At 46.2% G+C, this 22,722-nt stretch overlaps 1 long non-coding RNA gene across 1 annotated transcript; it reads right to left on the reverse strand.

The window, feature by feature from the left end:
- Nucleotides 1–1,281: 1,281 nt before the first annotated feature.
- LOC141245521 (uncharacterized) lies at nt 1,282–22,035 on the reverse strand. The gene is made up of 3 exons (XR_012309332.1): nt 21,953–22,035; nt 19,994–20,137; nt 1,282–3,063 (listed from the first exon to the last, which is right to left on the reverse strand). It is a non-coding gene; the product is annotated as an uncharacterized lncRNA (long non-coding RNA).
- Between the last annotated feature and the right edge of the window lie 687 nt (nt 22,036–22,722).

Here is a 22,722-nt window from a genome sequence, read left to right on the forward strand (position 1 = left end):
TTGGATTTGTTTTCCCATTTAACAGAACATTATATGGTAAAAAGTTGTCATTAAAAACTACAACTCATCCAGTTTTTTGATCTTACAGTTTCCCTTTAACCCCTTAACGATGAATGATGAACATAGCACTTCATGAGCAAGTGTCAGTTCCCGCATCATGACGAGCTATGTCCATCATGAATTTAAGCGGTCACTGTGTGAAATCAAACAGTGACTGCTCCATGCAGACAGCTTCCACTGACAGAAATGCAGGGACCCATTTCATTGATCCCGCTCTCTGATTGCTGTTAGAGAAATTGCACAACAAATTATATAGCCCATTTTCTCCTGTTACCCTTGTGAAAATGCAAAATTTGGGGCTAAATCGAAATTTTTGTGGGAAAAAGTTCAATTTTAATTTTTTTCCTTGCACATTGCTTTAATTCCTGTGAAGCACCTGCAGGGTTAATAAACTTATTGAATGTGGCTTTGAGCACTTTGAGGGGTGCAGTTTTTAAAATGGTGTCACGTTTGGGTCATTTGTCATATAGACCCCTCATAGTCACTTCAGATCTGATGCGCTCCCTACAAAAAAATAGTTTTGTAAATTTTGTTTGAAAATTGAGAAATTGCTGGTCAACTTTTAACCCTTCTAAATTCCTAACAATAAAAAAATGGTGTTTCAAAAATGATGCTGTATGGAGGACCATGACAGGTGCATTATATTATATGGAGGACCAGGGCAAGTGCATTATATTGTATAGAGGAAAATGGGGGTTCATTATATTGTATGGAGAACCATGGGGGGTGCATTATATTGTATGGAGGACCATGGGGGTGCATTATATTTTATGGTAGACCATGGGGGGTGCATTATATTGTATGGAAGACCATGGGGAGTGCATTATATTCTATGAAGGACCATGGGGGTGCATTATAATGTATGGAGGACTATGGGGAATGCATTATACTATATGGAGGATTATGGGGGGTGCATTATGCTATATGGAGGATCATGGGGCGCATTATACTATATAGAGGATTAAGGGGGTGCATTATCATAGAATGGTAGAGTTGGAAGGGACCTCCTGGGTCATCTGGTCCAACCCCCTGCTCAAAGCAGGATTCACTAAATCATCTCAGACAGATGTCTGTCCAGCCTCTGTTTGAAGACGTCCATTGAAGGGGAACTCACCACCTCTTGTATCAGCCTGTTCCACTCATTAATCAAACTAACTGTCAAAAAGTTTTTTCTAATATCTAATCTGTGTCTCCTCCCATTTAGTTTCATCCCATTGCTTCCAGTCTTTCCTTGTGCAAATGAGAATAAAGATGATCCTTCTACAATGTGACAGCCCTTGAGATATTTGTAGACAGCTATTAAGTCTCCTCTCAGTCTTCTTTTTTGCAAGCTAAACATTCCCAAATCCTGCAACCGTTCCTCATAGGACATGGTTTGCAGACCAGTCACCATTCTGGTCGCTCTTCTCTGAACTTGCTCCAGTTTGTCTATGTCTTTTTTAAAATGTGGTGCCCAAAACTGTACACAGTATTCCAGATGAGGTCTGACCAAAGAGGAGTAAAGACCGATAATGACTTCACGTGATCTAGACTGTATGCTTCTGTTAATACATCCCACTATATGGAGGATTATGAGGGGTCGCATTACATTATATGGAAGACTATGTGGGGGACCATTTTAATATTTGGAGGGCTATGTGGGGGGCCATTATACTGTATGCAAGAAAGTATACAGCATGAAGGTTTGCATGGGGTCCATCATACTGTGTGGAGGGCTGTGTGGGGGCCATTATACTGTTTACTGTTTGGAGGGCCATTATATAGTATGGGGCAATTAAACTGTATGTAGACCCATTATCCTGCATGGAGGGCTGTGTGAGGGCCACAGTTGGGGGATTATACTGTGTTAGGGTCACCATACTTTACCTTAGGAATTGAGGTGGGGTACAGTTGAGTCATTATACTGTGCATGTGGAGGCTAATGTGGAGGAATTCACTGTGGGGGTATCATATTGTGTTTGGTGGGCACTTTTGTTGGCATTATACTTTATGGGGGCACTGAAAGAGGAATCTAAGACTTCAGCAGGAGGAAAATGACTATACAAAGGCTGAAAAGTTGTGAGATATGGTCTTCTGTGACGCTGACAATTATTTTTTTTTTGGGAGGGTGGACCCAATTAGAATTTCTGCTATGGGGCCCCATGATTTCTATGTACGCCCCTGGCTATTGCTAAAGCTCGGCTTTTTACCTGAGAACCATTGCAGACAGCTATTGGCTTGTCTACAGTAAACAGAGGAGAGAGACCGAGCATGCATGTCCAGCAGCACTAAGCACATTAACTGCGCCTGCACATTGATATACACTTTGAACACAAGAGGGTGCCATACTATATATTTAAATGAAGAAAATGACTGCATAATTGATGTTTATAACAACATGTAAATGCATATAACTCCTATTAACTATTTTTTTTCTAACATGAGATACCTACATAAGAGATATGAACACCTGTAGGGGAAAATGTAAATTTGCAACAAAGTATATATAAAGTAAAACACCTTTATAAATCAAATGTGTTTATCATATACATCACTGTATTATATAGAGTTTATAACAAAACGGGAAATTTTTAAAATGTTTTCATCCACCATTGAAGCTCGAGCAGGCATTAAAATATGTGTATCTGATACAATGACAGTAAGTGATGGTGGTACATATAATCCTTTACTTGTTCCATCAATAAACAGAGGTCCAATGAAATGTAAAACAGGGCCGAATGGAGTTTTCACTTTCCAGTATGAGCAAAAAGTGTCCCAGACCACAGAATATTTTTCATTGTTCGAGCTAAAAACCCATATATATTCTCCTTTTTGGAACCCAAATGACTTCGGGGAGAATCTGATGTAAATGCATGGTTAATTCTTTCCCATATCAACTTCATTGGCCAACATGCCTCATCAAATGCCGCCATCTGTACGAAATCCATCTCTGTATTGATTTCTGATGTCTTCTTTCTGTAATGTCTTCAGAAGTGTTAAATTGGTATTGATAATAAAGCATGTCTGGAATTAAAAAAAAAAAATTCATGATGAAAGACGCAATCCAGCTACTATACCCCTCACCAAGTTTATCACACTCTGCAATTCTTTTATATAAAATTTACTCAGTTTCCTGCAGTTAAGCCCCATCTTTGCTTCTCTTTAGCCTCGGATTTCACAAAGAAGTTTTTCTTGTATACTTTGCTATCAGTACCATGATGCATCAGCACAGCATCACATGAGCATCCACAGCCAGGATCATCTGAGCCTCTAGGAAGGACATGGTAATTATCCTCCACTCTGCATTCCCTAGATAGGTTAACATAAGTAAACAGTCAGAGCTGTTTAGTCATCATCAGTAGCTGTGATATGAACTCATGTGCCTGCTTTATGAGACTGTGCTGTAATGAAGATTGTTGCTGTAATATCCCTGAACTGCACTGGCCGTGCTTAAGATTAAATCCCACTGTTAAACTGTTGAAAAAGACTCTTGTCAGATGTGTCTGGTCAGCAACTGAATCTATCATGTGCCTGAGAGAAGCTGCAGCCTATGGTCATCCTGAGTAACAGTTCCTCCAGGATTCCAATGAATTTATGAAACCCGTCTCGCCCTATCTGAACCTAGCGGTGTGCGTGTAACATTGGTGGCCCATATGGGGAGGACTGAGCGGGGATTAATGTCTAGAGGGAGAAGAGGAAAAATGTCTGGAAAAATACAGCAGCACAGCACCTCAACTTAACTCTGCTACACCACTTAAAGGGGACCATCCCTAAAGAAAACTCACTAGCAGCAATGGATGTTGAAATACAAATAGACAGAATTAGTGAGCGGTTTCTTCAGTTAACCTGCGAAGAATTAAGAACAGTAGCATATAAAGATGTCAGAAGAACAGATTTCTAAAGCACACAACCGCAGGCAACTGTTAGCTGCCATTAATGCAAAAATGGATGAGCTGGGGGAGAAAGAAGCTGAAGACGTCATGGGGACATGCCTCCAGGAGCTAACACAGTTTCTAACCAGGTTGAAGTTGGAGGATGGAGGGACGGCACCAATTACCAAAAGCGGGAATCTCTGTCCGCAGACTGAACTACGGGAATTGAAAGAACAACTCAAAACCCTAACAACAGCCCTGCAGGAATCGACCAAAATCTCTTAACGGGTGACAGACTCAGACAGAACCTTTAACCTGCTCGGGTTAGATAAATCAGGAAGACAGTCCTCTCTAACACCACAAATCACCATAAGTAAAGAATTCAAGATCCTGGGAAAGATTGGAGAGTGTGAACAGAAAGAGAAACTGTCTTATATGAACTTGTTTCACCAGATTGATGCAGGCTTACAGAAAGGCTACCAGCCAGATGAAATCGTTGAGGGGGTGGTGAAGTGATCAGCCCAGGAATGAACCTCTGTAGTATGCTAGAAATGAAGAGTCAATTGACCTTGCAACAACTGAAGATGATTTTAAAAGGGCACTATAAAGAAGAGAGTACTTCAGAATTGTTCCACCGACTCATTAACCTCTCACAGAAAAATAATGAATCACCCCAAAGTTTCTTGTGCAGAGAAATTGAACTGAAGGATAGACTGTTGTTTGCATCCAGAGATGTAGAAGCGGACGAGAGGTTTGATGCTGGACTAGTCCAGAAGAAGTTCTTGAGATCATTGGGAACAGGGTTAATCAGTACATACATCAAGTCGCAGCTGAAACAGTACCTAGAAGATCCTGGCATTCTGGACAAAATCCTAATTGAACAAATGAATGAGGCAGCTAGTTTGGAGTCAGAGAGCGAACAAAAGATAAAGAAAGGCTCTGCTCCTAAATCAAAAAATATCACAGTAAAAGACAAATTCCTTACCAACACCAGGTCAGATTACATGGAGGGGGTGGCTGTGTAGTATTATACGTGCACACGCACACCGATGGAGCTTGCATATTTTTAATGTTTAATGTTAGGACTCGCAAGTATGGGGACCCTTGATGCTGGGTTGCGAGCTTGCGTATTTTGGTCAAAATATCGACCCTTACCTCATGTGGTGTATTTATCTTATACACTATTTTTCATCTTTTTTACACATTTTTGTGCAGGATGCAGCCAGGCCTCTTTAGTGTTGGCTGGGTAAATTGGGGCGTCTGTCCTGTGGGGGTGCACGTATATAGTGCTGGGCAGCCCCCCTGATCTAATAGTATGGGCGTCATCAATAGGCTGCAAGCCAGACACTGTGCATCACACATATCTGAGTGATTGGTGCCCTATGCAAACTCCATCGGTGTGCATGTATAATACTACACAGTCACCCCCTCCATGAATTGGTAGGTTAGTGAGTGGCTGTCTGCCTCAGTATTTTGCACATGTGCTGCCCCAGCCTTTATCATGGAGGCTTGCTGCATCCTGCAATGCCTTGGTAATCAGACCTGGTGTTGATAAGGCATTATCTTATACTGTGATGTTTTTTTAAATTAGCTTCTAAATCACCAAAATGAGTCAGCTGAGGTTGGAGACCCCCAGTGGCCAGTCTGAAGATAATCATGGAGACCCTCCAGTGTCACCTCCGAGAGGGAACCTTAAAGCACCAACAAAAGAGAGGACCGCCAGCGCTGACTGGGAAGAAGTAATAGGAGAACTGCGAGCTGAGTTGATTGAGATGAAAAAGTTGATTCATTCCAGAACAGAACCTGCATCCCTCAGACCCAGGAGTGGGTTCCAAAACAGAAGATACCCGGCTTGTGAAGCGTGCCGTTCATCAAATCAGAGTACGGTATGTGTACACTGACTAAGATGTGGTGAGGAAGGACATTATGCCAAGGAATGCCAATGGTCATGGTCTTTTGGGTTAAAAGACAGGAGGTTGCCAGAGAGGGGCGACTGGTAACCACGACACAGAGGAGGTCCCAGAAGCAAATCCAAATCTCACCAAACCCCAGAACGGCATATGAGCTAAAACAGCTGCGTCATTACTATCCCCAAGTGTGTTTCCGTCTACAACAGCTGCAAGAGAGACAGGGGCATCAGTTACTTAATGCCCAGTGTGGAGGTCAAATGATGAACTCCTGGGAGGAGGATTCCTCGGTCAGTAAAGATAGCATCATCGGCCTAATCAGCGAAAGATGCTTTATATAGTGCCAGCTAGATGGACTCCTGATAACAGCACTGTGGGACACAGGAGCCCAAGCGAGCCTTTTAAATGAAGAATGGAGAAGGCGCTACCTGCCACATACGTGCCTTCAAACTCTTAGGACCAGTGGAACTCCACGGCAAAGCAGTCAACCTGACCGAAGTCCCTTTCATAGGCTGGGTGGAAGTGACTTTCCAACTGAGGGCCACGAACAACAGCAACACCATTGAGCTTTTGGTACCTTTTCTCGTGACCAGTGATCAGAACGTGGAAGAGGATCCTATCCTGGGTTATAATGTAATCAGTGAGGTCATCATGAAACACAAGTCAGTGACGCTGGTGGTGGATGCAACTGTCACATTGCTTGCCATACCCAATGTCGTGGTGGAAAATGTGATTCATAGAGTAAAGAAAGCACAGAATACAATGAACCTAAAAGAAGTCAAGGTAGGCTGGCGCCCAAACATCATTCCTGCAAACCAAATGGTGGGGGTGAGGTGTGGAGTCCAGGTAGAACTGGTAAGAAAAGTTCAGAAAAGACTGTTCATGCCAAAAGACTCATCAGAACTTCCGGAAGGCCTAGTTCAAGGTGAGACTGTGCTTACCATTCCTACTGGTGGGTTTACTCGAGTGAAAGTACCGGTGATGAATACTACGAAACAAGGGATCCAAAGACTGTGTTAGGTCACATTGAAACCGTTAAAACTGTATATTCAGCCAGTGTGAGACCCGCCCACGGGTCTACCATGAATTCAGTCTCCCCACCAAGGAACAGGAGTTGACCAGGGGAGGAAATTGCACGACCCACCTCGGGGTCCTGGGATCCCCCAGTACCCCTAGAACACTTGTGTGCTGAAGATAGAGCGGTAGCAAAACAGATGCTGAGAGAAGAGTGTCATGCATTCTCCAAAGATGACTCTGATATAGGCGGTATCCCGTTGGTGCAGTTGGAAATCAATTTGAAAGACATGACCCCAGTAACCAGAAGTTACATGTCTGTGCCAAAACCATTACACCGTGAAGTGAAAGAGTATTTACAAGATCTAATCAACAGAGTTTGGGTCCAAAAGTAAAAGCCGTCTTATTCCTCTCCTATTCTTTGTGTTAGGAAGAAGGACGGTACGTTGAGACTCTGCTGTGATTACCGGGAACTAAACCGAAAGTCAGTACCTGATCAGCACCCGATACCACAGATTCAAGATATGCTGGATAACCTATCAGGAAGTACCTGGTTCTCTGTCCTCGATCAGGGTAAAGCATACCATCAAGGGTTTGTTGAAGAGTCCAGTAGACCTTTGACAGCATTCATCACACCATGCGGGATATACGAGTGGATCTGCATACCGTTTGGGCTCAGTTCAGCTCCAGAAAAATTCCAGAGGAGCATGGAGACATATTTAGAAGGATTGAGGGATAATATCTTCCAGCTGTACTTGGATGACAATGTGGTACACAGAAAAACTTTCTGGGAGCATGTTGAACACGTGAGGACCGTATTACAACGATATCAAGTCAACAATATGGAGTTAAGTTGACCCCCAAAGAAGTGTGAACTGTTCAAAAGGCAAGTCCGATTTCTAGGGAAAATTGTGTCCGGAGAAGAATATACCATAGACCCAGCAGAAATCGCTCTGGTACCGGCCTTAAAAGACAAGCGGCCCTCAACTGTCGGGGAGTTGAGGTAGATATTATTATTCCCCTCCTACTGTCGTACTTACGTTCGGAACTTCTCCAGGATTGCCGCCCCACTATACCTCCTCTTGGTGGGGGGGGGGCGACAGAGTCAACAACACCCACGGAGAAAAAGAAGAATGCGGGTAGAACTGGGCTTAAAAGAAGCAACGCCGTTTCATCCCAAAAGCCCATTCTCTGGACAGCAGACCACCAGGAGGTATTGGAAGAACTAGTAGACTACCTGGTAAAAACACCCATCTTGGGATATCCTGATTTCAACTTACCGTTTGTTCTTCATTGTGACGTTTCTCAAGTTGGACTGGGAGCTGCCCTGTATCAGCATCAAGATAGAAAATTGAGAGTCATCGGTTAAGGTTCTAGAACGTTGACAGACGCCGAGAAGAATTACCATCTACATTCCGGAAAATTGAAGTTCCTGGAGTTGAAATGGACTATCTGTGAACCATTTAGAGATTATCTCTACTACAGCAAAGAGTTTGAGGTATACACTGACAACAACCCTTTGACCTATGTCCTCACTACAGCCAAACTGAATGCAACAGGTCAGAGATGAGTCGCTGAACTAGCTGACTTCAATTTCAGCATCAAGTACAGGCCAGGAAAATGCAAGGCGGATGCTGACAGATTGTGGAAAATCCCACTAGAGCCTGATCAGTTCATGCAAGAAAGCTCAGAGGAAGTCAGTTTGGAAGCAATTGAGAGCACTGCCCAAGCAGTACAAGCTTATCAAAAGGACAACACACCATTGTGGTGTCCGTTGACGGTGGAAACCACCATAAAAGCGAGAGAACAAGATTACCCCCTGTCTATTCAACGACTACCAAAAGGAAAAATCCATAGAGCACAACGGGAAGATCAGATAAATGGTAGAATACTACTTTATGTGGACCAAAATTGGTTTCCAAGTAAATGGGAGAGAGATAATGAGTCACCAGCAGTATCTGTTTTAGTTAAAGAATGGATGAAGCTCTACCTCAGTGAAGACGGTATCCTGTATCGTAAAGGAGGTCAAAACCGGCAGTTGGTACTACCCAGAGTATTTCGTAGATTGGTCTTAAAAGAACTCCATGAAAACATGGGACACCTGGGAGTGGAAAGGACAACAAACTTGATCCGTGAACGTTTCTTCTGGCCGTACATGCAGTGAGATATTGAGAGATACGTGACCAGGGAGTGTGGGGGTCTGAAAGATAAACGTCCCAACACATCAACCCGGGCACCTATGGGCAACATCCAAACTACGTATCCGTTTGAGATGGTCTCAATAGACTTTCTACATCTCGAGACGTGCAAGGGTGGTGACGAATACATCTTGGTGGTGATGGACCATTTTACTTGATTTGCTCAAGCATATGTCACCACCAATAAAGCGGGTCGAACAGCAGCAGAGAAGATCTTCAATGATTTTGCTTTGAGGTTTGGGTTCCCTACGAGGTTACACCATGACCAAGGAAGAGAATTTGAGAACCAGATCTTTGCCAAGATAGGAAAGTACTGTAGGATTCAGAGATCCCACATAATGCCCTATCACCCAGAGGGTAATGGACAAGTGAAACGTTTTAGTAGGACATTATTGTCGATGTTGCGCACTTTAACAGCTGACGAGAAGAAAGACTGGAAGAGTTCTCTGTCAAAAGTGGTACATGCCTATAACTGTACAAAGAGCAATGCAATGGGTTACTCACCCTTCTTTCTATTGTACGGTCAATCGCCAAGACTGTCAATCGACATCATGTTCGATACTCCAGTATCAGAGACTTACAGAACATATCCAGAGTTTGTTCGGAAATGGAAGGAACGGATGGCAGAGGGATACAACATAGCGTCCAAAGTGGTTACGCAAGGACAGAGCAAGAGCAAGGAGTACTATGACTGAAAATGTTATGGAGCAGAATTGGCACTGGGAAGCCGTGTGCTAGTCAAGAACAAAAGGCGGTCCGGGAAAACTTTGTTTGTACTGGGAAGACAAGGTGTATGTGGTCGTAAGGAGGAAAGCCGATGACAGTCCAGTGTATGAAATCCGATTGGAAACCAGAATAGTCCATCGGAATTTACTACTACCCTGTGATTATCTCCCACCACAACAAAACTTTCCAGAAGTAGAACAACATCGTCCGAGATCGACTAAGGGACCACCACAGACTGAAGCTCCGAAGATGGATAGTGATCTTGAAAGTTCACATGAAGAAGAACACACCGTTGTATTTCTCGGACCGGCAAGGAGAGGGATGTACCATCCTCAGGAGAGTGAAGTAAGTCCCCAGGCTCCAGAGTTTGTACCAAGGAGTACAGATATAGTCCAATTCAGATTTGATGATCTAACACCGTTCACTGAAGAGACCGATCGACACTTAGGAGTAGCAGAATTACCAGACCAGGTGGAAACGAACGATTCAAGAGAAGTACAGTAACTTACAGAGGCAGTTCCAAGATCATTTGAGGAAGTTCGAGAAATGAGTGTGGCAGAAGAAACTCCTGCAACCGAGGAACCCGTGGTATCTGAGGAACAACCTACCAGGAGGATGTCGACTCGAGAAGTGAGGAGGCCTGTGATGCTGACATATGAGACACTCGGTGAACCGAGTCAAGTGCCAAGGACTGTCCATTGGAAACAGGTATTTCTGCCTACGGACCAGGTAAGCTCACTTGAGTGGTATTCACCACCGAGAGACATTATGGACAATGTTACCTGGTGGAAAGACTTGTTTTGGCCTAGTGAGAGAGAGAGCTGGTTGAAGACGTATGAAAACCTCCAGCGGAAGAGATGCTGATTGTTTTAATTGTGTATTTCTTTCAGGAGTTCTACAAGCAAAAGGTCGTAAGAACAGGTTGTTATTGATGTTTGTAAATTTTATGCCAATATGACAATGCCAATTTGTATATAAAGTTATTCAACTTTTAGCACTGTCTCAGAATTGGTCAGCTTGACCAATTAAAACGAATATCGAGAACGACATTAAAAAAGAAGGGAAAGTGTGACATGCAGAAATAGTGCTGTTGCTTCAAAAGGATCCAGCAACTATAAGAGTTAACACAGTCACAAGAGACAGGGAGTGGTTAGCAGAGCCCCAGGGGGATTGTGGGGAACTTGTTTACTATTCTGGCTGCAGCCAAAGGGAGAAGTGGTATGTGATCTGTATCTCACAGAAGTGCAGGAAAGAGAACAGGATTCAAGTCTAGGGTGAAACTCAACACAGGTCAGATACCTTGCACTGTTAGTTCAGGAAATCTACCATCGGGCAGGAAGATAAGGAATGGAAGGAATTGTGTCACAGAGATCATCTTCCTCATCAAACCCTCCCCCCTCCATCTCCATGCAGAATAAAGAATGTTGTGTACTAGTGAGTCCTTGTGAAGGAAAAGCCTGCTGTTTACGTATAGAAGTGTGCTGCCAAGAGATCTAATTTGTGCTGAATTATGCTACTGAAGAGACTGAGGTTCCTGTGCCTGCTTTATGAGACTGTGCTGTAATGAAGATTGTTGCTGTAATATCCCTGAACTGCACTGGCCATGCTTCAGATTAAATTCCACTGTTAAACTGTTGAACAAGACTCTTGTCAGATGTGTCTGGTCAGCAACTGAATCTATCATGTGCCTGAGAGAAGCTGCAGCCTATGGTTGCCCTGAGTAACGGTTCCCCCAAGATTCCAATGAATTTATGAAACCCGTCTCGCCCTATTTGAACCTAGTGTCGTGCGTGTAACAAAAGCCTAGTTTTGTTGGTTGGCTCTGTCAGGCACTGTAGTAAGGGCACTAGCAGCAGCTATCTCAGTCATAGCAAATTTAAAGATGTGAATAATGTGTGGGAGCATTGAGCTCAGGACCTTTTTCATACTGACTCCGGGATAGTGATGATTTTGTAAAGGTGTCAGTTGTGTCAGCCAGACCTGGAGATTATCTGTGAACGAATGCATGGTCAGCAAGGCTACAGCATGTTAGAGAGGTGGTAGCTAGAGAGAGCCCCCTTAGGCTGCGTGCCCACGATGCCCACAATGTTTTTTAAGCACTTCCGTAGCAGCAATTCCGCCGTGGAAACGCTTAAAAAACGCTTGGTAGAAGGTCTGCAATGTTCCCCAATGATAATCCGCATTTGCTGAGCACATGCTGGGAAATTTCCGCTGCAGATTATCATTGCGGAAAAATCCGCAGCACTACCATTAATTTTGCGGAATCGCGGCGTTTTAGCCACCATTGACTTGTATTGGACCGCATAACATCCGCATGACTACATGTGCACATGCGGATATTATGCGGTTCAATGCGCAGATGGTACCTGTGTCTGGAGAAGAGGAGACTCCCTTTCAGTCCCGGGTACCATACTACCTGTAGTTAAAAAAGAATTAAAATAAAAAATAAACATATACTCACCTTCTGATGGCCCCCGGTCTCCTTCTCCGGTGTCTTCGGCTGCTCGCGGTGGTAAAAGGACCTTCCATGATGTCATTTAGTCATGTGACCTGTCACATGACTAAATGACGTCATGGAAGGTCCTTTTACACCACCGCGAGCCGCTGAAGACACCGGACGCAACGGAGAAGGAGATCAGGGGCCAGGTGAGTATATGTTTTTTTTTTATTTTTCACCATTTGTATTCTTTTTTTTACTATTGATGCTGCATTTGCAGTATCGTAACTTGGTCACACTATATAAATCCATGCCGTTTGCATGGATTTATAGTGTGACCAAGTTGTCAAGCACTTTTCCAAGTGATGCTAAAATCGCTTAGAAAAGTGCTTCACAACTCGCATGCGAAATCGCATGTTAAAAAAGCTTCACTTACGCTTCTACCTGGCAGAAAAAACGCATGTAAAATCCGCATGCGTTTTTTCTGCCAGAGAGATGCAGAAACGCTCAGGAAAAATCCACAGCATTTCTGCATCATGGGCACATAGCCTTACACTGTTTCACAAGAGTGCAACTAGGGTGCAGTGGTCACAGCGAAACACATGAGCCATGTGGCCCTATATCAGGAAGGTGGAGGTGATGTTATCAGTGTGGGATGATGTTGACAACAGACGCATGCTCAGTAGAGGAGGAACTAGCCCAGACCCTGAAAAGGACATCACTGACGGCTCTTAATTCAGGGAAAGGACAGGCGCTACTGCAATGACGGCAGCCTCTGCTCCCTGATGATGGTTTGTTTGTAAATCCCAGTATGCACTTGGGGTTCTCAAACGAAGCAACGTGAAACAGGAAGAAGATAAAAAAAAAAATAAAAAAAAGGAGTCAGATAGTCTAGTGAACAATAGGGATTTTTTAAGTAATGTATATTAGAAAAGAGATTAGGTAATGACATTAACCCCTTCACGACCTATGACGTTAATGTACTTCAAAGGTCATGTCCCTGACTTTAATGCAGGCTCATATGCCGAGCTCGGATTTTTCACAGCAGATAATGGCTGATTTAAGCCCAGATTCGGTTGGTCAAGACCCAAACCCCAGTCTTCACCAGTCAAGATGCCGCAGGTCAAGCACCGAAGATCAGACGGTGGTCATTGGATGAAGCAGGACGTCTGCCGTGCTGACGAGAAGACCCAAGTGAACCAGGCCTTTAATTCAAGCGTAGACGAACGGTACAGGGTGTGGGCTGCACTTCAGAAACGAACGAGGGTGGCCAGTGTGAAGAACCCACTAAGTGACTCACATATGAGGCACTTGTGGCTTAGCGGAAAGTACCGGTGTCCCCCGTTAGTGCCAGTATAACAATCAAAGGCGCTTGAAGCGCATATTACAGCTACAAGCCTGGCGCTGGCAGTGACGCTCTTTGAGCTAAAGACATTAATAGTCGTTTAACTGTGAAATGAGACTGCACGCAGATAGAACATAGAGTAAGATATTGCATTTATTACACTGCTTTTATTGTCATTACTGCTAAGATTGTGTTAGTTGTCTCCATATACCTGCATCACCATGTGTTCCTATAGTTAAACGTTCTTTCTGTGGTAGGAAAATAAATAGCTTTGGTTAACTATCCCTGCATCCTCACTATCTGCATCATTACATCTAGATCATTTCACCCGATAAATGAGCATTTAGCTTGTTTATTGTGTGTGATTGGCTGCCTCTTTAGAAGGGACTGAAAGCTGTATTTTAGGTGTAAATGCAGCTTTCAGTCCCCCATACATAAGTCTAAAGTCGGTCGACGCATTCATATCAATAAGTATGCCTTACACTCTAATATGTGTGGTGCCCCTGAGGGTTCAGTCGCCACAGAGGTACTGCATCTCACCCAGAGGTGTGGTATCTCACTCTCAGGTAAGGAAGGAGTACAGCCCGGGACCCTAACACCTGCATCCAACACATCCACTTCAGTAGGGCAGGGCGAGATTGCTCCTACGGGAGTGCACAGTCCCTGGCTGGAGTGGTGGGGAACCTAGCGAGGGGGAACCATGTAGTGGGTGTGAGTGGAGGACGTAGATCAGGGGAGCACTGGTGAGGGAGTGATATAAAAGAGGGAACCATCTTAGAAAGACAAGCCAGTCAGAGGAGGAGAGTGTGTGGAGCAGAGGCTCTGCAGGAGCTCTGCTTCGGAGGCGGGCCTAGTGAGAGGCCCAGGACTGAGAGAGGAGAGGGAGCAGGAGAAAGGCTCCAGGAACAGAAGGGATCCCAGGGGTACGGGCAGTGCTGGAGGCCACCCGTACGCCCGAATCTGCCAGGCGGTGGAGGGATCGAGCCGCAGAGGGGACCGACCCCTAAACTAGTGGAGAACTACAAGGCTCAGCTAGGGACCGGAGGCTGCTGTACTTGCAAGGTGCAGTGGCCACATCCGCAACTATGTCGCCGAAAAGGTGGCCACAGAGGGTCCAGGGGACAGCAGGTAGCCCGACAAGACCCGAGGCTACCGGATTGGGACACTGGTTGCGAGGCACAGGGCAGGAGGGCGAGAGCCAGCGCAGGAAGACGACTGAGGAAGGCACATAGAAAGGGGTCCTGTCAGACACTCTTGAATCACCTGAGGGATTGCTGAACCCCTGCCTGGTGAACGCAGCACGATGTGGGAGGTTGTAGTCCGGACCCTGTAACCGGAGGAACTTATCAACTGTAAGTAAACTCGGAAGACTGCACCCCACTGTCTCTGTGATTATTGCTGCGCCATCAACCCCTGCACTACAACGCCCAGCATAACCTATAACATCTACACTGCCCTGGAGCTGAGTTCTACCTGTGGAGAGCTACACCATCCCTGCTGCACTCACATCAGCTCCAGAGGACCTGCTCCGCAGCAGCGGCTCCCTTAGCCGCATACCACAGGTGGCGTCACGTACTTTATACAATCACTATAAATCCCCAATCAATAACCCTTTTTATTGACCGCCCTGGGTCATGGACCGGGTCACTGCCACTGTAACATCCCCCAGCATCTACCAGCCCGGCACCGGGTACCCCACGGCCCAGTGGGAGCGTCATATGTATGTGTGGCGCCCCTGCGGGTTCAGTCGCCACAGAGGTACTGCATCTCACCCAGAGGTGTGGTATCTCACTCTCAGGTAAGGAAGGAGTACAGCCCGGAATCCTAACACCTGCATTCAACACTACACTACTACAGACCAGCAGGAGGGGCAAAATGCGCTGCTCCTCTGCTGAGCCCTGTCCCTGGCTGGAGTTGGGGGAACCAAAGTAGGGGGAACCATGTAGTGGGTGTGGGTAGAGGAAGCAGTTCAGGGGAGCACAGTAAGGAGCAATATGAAAGAGAGGGTGGAACATTCTAGAGTGAGTGAAGTTCTGAGGGGGTTGAGTCAGAGAGAGAGTCAGAGCAGGAGCTCTGCTCAGGAGGAGGGCCTAGTGAGGAGGCCCAGGAGAAGGAGAAGAGGAAGGAACGGGAGCAGAGGGAAGGCTCCAGGAGTGAAGAAAGGATCCCAGGGGTATGAGCAGTGCTGGAGGCCACCCGTACACCCAAATCTACCAGGCGGTGGAGAGAGCGGGTCGCAGAGGGGACCGGCCCCTAACTAGTGAGAATTGCAATATTCAACTAGGTAACCGGAGGGTGCAGCATTTCAAGTGCTGCAGCCAAAAGCCACATCTATTTCACCGAAAAGGTGGCCATAGAGGACCCAGGGGACAGAGAAAACGTCACCCGACAAGGTCCGCGGTCACTGGATTGCGACACTGGGTGTGAGGTGTAGGAAGACAGCCAGAAGGAACACACAGAAGGGGGTCCTGTTATGTACTCAGGAGGTACCTGAGGGTTTGCTGTACCCCTCCCTGAGTAAGCACAGGACAACGTGGGAAGTTATGATCTGCAGTTGTAACCAGGAGCAAAGTGAGAACTGTGAGTAAATCCGGAAGACGGCACCCCACTGTCTCTGCGACTTATTACTGCGCCATCATTCCCTGCACTACACTTCACAGCAAAAGTGTTTAGGGGTGATAAAGTAAGAATTTTTTTGTTTGTCAGTTAAACTCATTGATGGTGATGTGTGTCGGGGCTCTTTAAATCACTGTAAGCAATAGCAGACACTTGTGCTAATTAGTTTGGCAGGTGTGTCCAATGAAAGGCAAGACTACTTAAGAAGGCTGTCCCACATTATTAAGCAGCCTACATTTTCTGCCAAAATGGGAAAGAAAAAGGATGTGTCGGCTGCTGAGAAGCAACAAATTGTGGAGCGTTTAGGTCAAGGCATGACTACAATCAACATTGCCAAGACACTTCATCGTGATCATCTCACAATCAAGAAGTATGTAGCTGATTCACAGTACACACGTGTGCGTGCTGATAAGGGAAAATTGAGGACTTTCCTACAGGCAATTACGTCAGGTTAAAAGAGCAGTGGCAAAAAAGCCTTGTCATAGCAGCAGACAAGTTTTTGAAGCAGCTGGTGCCTCCAACGTCCCCCGAACAACAAGATGCAGGGTCCTTCAGAGGTTTGCAGCTGTGCGTAAGCCAACCTGTCGACCTCCTCTATCCACTGCACACAAGCAGAAACGGCTCCAGTGGGCCAAACAATATATGAAGACTGACTTCAAAACTGTTTTGTTCACCGATGAGTGCTGTGCAACGCTCAATGGTCCAGATGGATGGAGTGGAGGAGGAGGATGGCTGGTTGATGGACACCCCATGCAAATACGGCTATGGCGCCAACAAGGAGGAGGTGGAGTAATGTTTTGCGCGGGAATCATGGGAAGAGAGATTGTCGGCCCCTTTAGGATCCCTGAAGGGGTAAAGATGAACTCCATAATGTATGTTGAGTTTCTCAAACAGCATTTCCTGCCATGGTTCAAGAAGAAGAACCGTGCATTCCGCAGCAAGATCATTTTCATGCATGATAATGCCCTGTCTCATGCTGCACATAACACATCTGCATCTCTGGCTGCTATGGGCATAAAAGGGGACAAACTTATGGTGTGGCCCCCATGCTCCCCTGACCTCAACCCCAATGAGAACCTCTGGAGCATCATCAAAAGGAGTGTCTATGATGGCGGGAGGCAGTTCACATCTAAGCAACAGCTCTGGGAGGGTATTCTGTCCTCATACAAAACAATTGAAGCAGAAACCAGCCAAAACCTGACAAATTCAATGGACGAGAGAGTTCAAAAGCTCCTTTCGAACAAGGGGTCCTATGTGCAAATGTAACATCACCTAGAATAAAGTTTTGAGTTGAAAACTGTTTGATTTCAGTTTGTAATAACCTGCTAATGCTTATAATTTCAAAAATGACCATTTTTTTGTTCTTTATTAAAATGAAAAGGTTGAAAACGCTGCTGTGCATAATAATTTGGAACATGCATTTTGAGTGCAGTTTGAGTGTTTTATTTTTTTTTAAATATACTGTTATCATAGGCAGTTTGTACAAAAACCTTTCAATTGTACTCTAATAGTTATTTGACTAGAAAATTACAATGACTGCAATTCATATAGGTAATTTGGGAAAATCTGAGAAAATATTATTTGCATAATAATTTGGAACACAGTGTACAACATCACCATTTCCTACCCTGGAGCTAAGCTCTGCCTGTGGAGAGCTGAACCAACTCTGCTGCACTAACATTAGCTCCAGAGGACCTGCTCCGCAGCGGCGGCTCCCTTTAGCCACATACCACAGGTGGCGTCACGAACATTATATAAAAACTATAAATCCCCTGTAAATATCCCCTTTTATTGACCACCCTGGGTCACGGACCAGGTCACCGCCACTATGACATCTCCCCTAGCAACGACCAGCCCGGCACCAAGTACCCCAGGGCCCATGTGGCGCGTCATATTGGCGCGCCAATCAACTGGTCAGGGAAGATATTATTTGGGCATATACAATTTTGGACTGCCGATCACTTCATTCTCTCTGAGATAAGCTGCTGACAGAGATGTTTGTCAGTTTCTCTCATAGAGAACACAGGAGCACTCGGCCAAGTGAGCGCTTCCGTGTATGGGAGAGACGGCCAAGATGGTTGTCGGCCAAATGATCAACTGAAGCATCATTTGGCCAACAATTCGGTCACAGTTATCAGATTCTAAATAATATTATCAGTAGGTCACACCAAAGGCTAAGCCTGTCCTGTTAACCCTTTCATCACATGCGCCGTACATATACGGCGCATGACGTGTCTTCGCCTTAGATGCAGGCTCCGACGATGAGCCCGCACCTTTCCAGGGACTTGACAGCGGATCTGATCAGCTGTCATGTGCTCCTAACAGCCGTGGGTGGAATCGCGATTCTCTCGTGATTATTAACATGTTAAATGCCGCTGTCAATCTCTGACAGCGGCATTTAAGACGGCTCCGCTGGAAGAGCGTCACAAGACCCGCCCATCGGCGCCCATGTCACATGACTGCGCATCGTCGATGGGTTGGCATGACAACCCGGTGTCTGCAGGAGACCCCTACAGTTGTCATTGCAGGGATGCAAGTGAACATTTTTGCTACATACAGCGCTATGTGTAGCACAGGCGATCGGATGATTGCAGCTTCTAGTCTCCCCAAGGTTTACCCCAAAATGGTATCAATAAAAACATCAGCTCGGTGAGCAAAAAATAAGCCCTCACCCAGCCCCAGAAGCCGAAAAATGGAGACGCTACGGGTCTCAGAAAATGGTGACTTTTTTTTTTTTTTTTAACAAACTTTAGATTTTTTTACCATTTAAATAAAAAAAAAAAAACTATACATGTTTAGTATCTACAAACTCATAATGACCTGGAGAATCATAAAGGCAGGTCAGTTTCAGCATTTAGTGAGCATGGTAAAAGAAAAACCCAGAAAACAACTGTGGAATTTAATTTTTTTTGCAATTTCACCACACTTGGAATTTTTTCCTGTTTTCCAGTACAACCAATGGTGTCGTTCAAAAGTACAACTTGTCCCGCAAAAACAAGCCCTTACACGGCCATATTGACAGAAAATGTAAAAAGTTATGGCTCTGGTAAGAAGAGGAGTAAAAAACAAAAGTGCAAAAACAGAAAAGGGTCGCACCATGAAGGGGTTAAATAGGGAATATGACCTATTTATTCTACCTATTTCTCTACTCCCACATGGGTGACTAGCCGTCTTTGCCTCTCCTGAATTCCTACGCTGGCTAAGTGATAGCAATATGCCAATTTGACCATGATACTTGATTTCTCCCCAATATGATGACAAAATAGATGTCACATCTACAATCCAGGGGAGTAACTATAGGTGCAGGGGTTGCAATAGCACGCGGGCCCTGGAGCCGAGGGGCCTCAAAGGTCCCTTTGGCCCATGTGAAAAGACCATTACTATTGAAGATTTGCAATAACTAGGGGCCCCGTTGGAGCTTTTGCATCAGGGCCCATGAGCTTCAAGTTATGCCACAGCGAGAATCATTCTGACCCATGTTCACAACACATTCAAAGCCATGTAAATCTGCAATAACATATCCAGCAAATAATCATTATCACACAATAAGTGCAACATAACACATGCAATATCTCCCATGGGGAAAAGAACAACGGCCCCTGCAGCCTAAAAAATCCCTAGTATGTAATATACAGTGAGCCCCAAGTATAACAATGTGTGCAGAAAATAAGAAGAGCAATAGTTTGTAGATATAATGGAAGTAGGAAGCGTAATACTAATTATGAACCTATCCTAGTGATGCAGTTAGTATTATTTAGACGATATGAATCATGACGAGGGTTTATATAAATTGGGCAAAAAATAAACATTTAAGTCTCTTCTACATGTTTGATGCCTACCTGCTATATCATTTCTTCAGTGTCTGCTGCTTTTGACCTTTGATTTCTTAGGAAAAACTTATGGTCAGTGACCTCCTGTGTAATCAGTGGCTCCGTCCCTCCTTTCAGTACTGCAGCTCTGTGAACTCGGATTGGAACAGAGCCCTAAAAGATACAGTTACCAGAGTTCATAAATCCATACCCAAACCAGACTCTCTCTTAAAGAAGTTGTCCACTACTTGGACAACTCCTTCACCCCCACGCTTGGCCCCAATAAAATAAAAAAGCTTATACTCACCTATACTCAGGCGTTTTAATTTTATTATGGCCAAACATTTAGATCAAGAAGGGGTTGTCCAACAACCCCTTTAATGCAGACTCCTGACCACAATCCTCTGTAATACAAACCCCAGACTTCCTTTTGAAATAATGCCTAATCAGACTCCCCTCATGCTGTGGCACCCTGCTGTTCACAGGTACCACAGGACCCAGGGTGCATGGATGGACTTCTCCACAAGAGGCCCTCATTACATACAAACACCTCCACCCTTCCACCTCACACCACCAGAGGGAGCCTGTTAGGGATATATATATGGAGGGTGGAGCCAGGCAGCTCAGTCAGTGAGAAGTTCAGTCAGAGTCAGAGAGCGTGCTGACGCTGAGAGCAGCGAAGACGCAGCGCGTCTGCTGCTAAGTTCTGAGGGCCCCGAGTGTGGCCGACGGCAGAGAGGAGAAAGGAGAGAGGAGTTGAGGGGGCAGAGGAGCTTCATAGGCTCACCCCGATATACAAACCGGACACCAGGTCCGCGCCTACAGGGTCCCTTTATACCCAGTAGGGTTCACCGGCATTCCAGGACTACAAGTCCCTCGACGACCTGAAGCTAGACCCATTACAGGATCAGGTACCACGAAGGCCCCAGCTTTACCAGGGATAGTGGTTGCCAGCAGAAGGTCCTACTACCGAGCGACAGGTGAAGGAACAACACGACACATAAGCTAGGCCCAGTTGCAGGCTGGCCAGGAGCATACAGAGAGGCAGACACGGACCAGGAGGCCTTATACCCACTCACTGGGGAGAAGTTCTGAAGTGCACCCATCCTACTGAGTACCCTGGACCGTACCTGACATCCGCACCAGTAAAGGTATTGAAGCGAATCCCCTGACTCTGTCAGTTACTTCTGCTGCGCCATCCGCCTGCACTACAAGTCCCAGCATCACCACCATCAAACTCCACACGGCCCCGGGGGCCGCTCCACCTCAGCTGCCATCCCATCACCCCCCGGAGGTCTGCAGCAGCGCTGGTAATCCTTACCAGGTACCACAGGTGGCGTCACAAACTATTTATTATATTTTTCCTATCCAAGTTACAAATCCCCCTTTTTGGTTGACCACTCTGGGCCACGGACCGGGCCAGCCACCGTGATATCCCCCACCAGCATCCACAGGCCCGGATGCCGAGTACCCCATTGCCCCGGGGGCGCGTCAATGCCTCATTCAGACGACAGTGTTTCACGTACGGGTTATATCCGCGGTGTTCACCCACCCATTATAATCTATGGATCAGATCACATAGCCTTGTTGTTTTCCAGACTGTGTGTGTGTGAGACCCGCAGCAAATTTTAACCATTTTTGAGCCATTAAAGATAAATCTTTTTATTCAAAAACTGTTAAGAAATGTTTCATGATAAATTCCACCAATTCTATTTTTACCACAGACAGGGAACTCCAAGCAATCCAGGCATTAGAAAATCTCTTGCTGGGGCAGGCGAAGTATACAAGGGTAAGTTTCCCTCTACCATTAGTAAGGAAGGCCAGGGAGCCCCATAGGGCGTATAGGCCACATGACAAGATAGGAGGGTGGGAGTGAAGGAGTTAAAATTTTGAATAAGGGATTAGGAGTAGTGTGGGGAGTTTTGATTGGAGGGGAAGAGGTGGGGGGAGGAGCAAGAGATGATATAAGGAAGGGCAGGGGTCAGTTACCTCCTCTTGCTTCCTGGATCGCAGCTGAAGCAGACCAGACCCTGCAGTGGAGCCATGGCAGATCTTGTGGCCTTGCTGGACCTAGCGCGGCCTGTCTCAGCAATCCATGGGGCAGACTTGGTGCAGCAGCAGCTGCGGGTGACCTGTGCACAGTCGTCGGCTGCAGAAGAAGCTTCAGGGAGGCCTGCAGCGGTCACGGCCGCCGGAGCGTTACTCACCAGCAGGTGAGGTTCGGAGCAGGAGAAGCTCCAGGAGCCCCCTCGGGGACCTCTGCAGCCAGGGGAGCAGCGCGTGCCTGAGGCTCCTTCTCCGATCCCCAGGAGGAATCCTCGCCGGAGCCGCAGCCTACCAGAAGTGGGCGTGCCTGCGCTGCGGCCCTCTTCCGGTTTGCGGCCTAAAAGGCCCCCGAGCAGCGCGGCGGTGACCCCCGGTGACAAGCCAGCCGTGGGTTATACCTGGCAAGATGGCGGGATGAGGAGTCCTCCCACGGTCTGCGGATGAGGGCGGGACCAGCGTCCAGTGTACTGCGGGGGAGGAGTTGCTGTCTGCAGCGGTGGCCCCGATGTCATGCTGGGGTCGACCCCGGCGGGGGAGGGAGCGTGAAGGGCCTTCCCACAGTCGGCAGGGAGGAGCACGGCTTGCAGGGCGGAGGTGCAGCAGAGCCATGAGGAACACTGGCGCAGCAGCAGGTGGTCAAGAAAGGGGACGGATGAGAGATGAGCGGCCCTCCTGCAGGCGGCAGGGTGGGTCTGTGGATGGGAGGATCTGGG

Source organism: Phyllobates terribilis, unplaced genomic scaffold (assembly GCF_046119375.1).
Source record: "Phyllobates terribilis strain yellow unplaced genomic scaffold, ASM4611937v1 Scaffold_1892__1_contigs__length_195772, whole genome shotgun sequence".
In the NCBI taxonomy this organism is placed as follows: Eukaryota; Metazoa; Chordata; class Amphibia; order Anura; family Dendrobatidae; genus Phyllobates; species Phyllobates terribilis.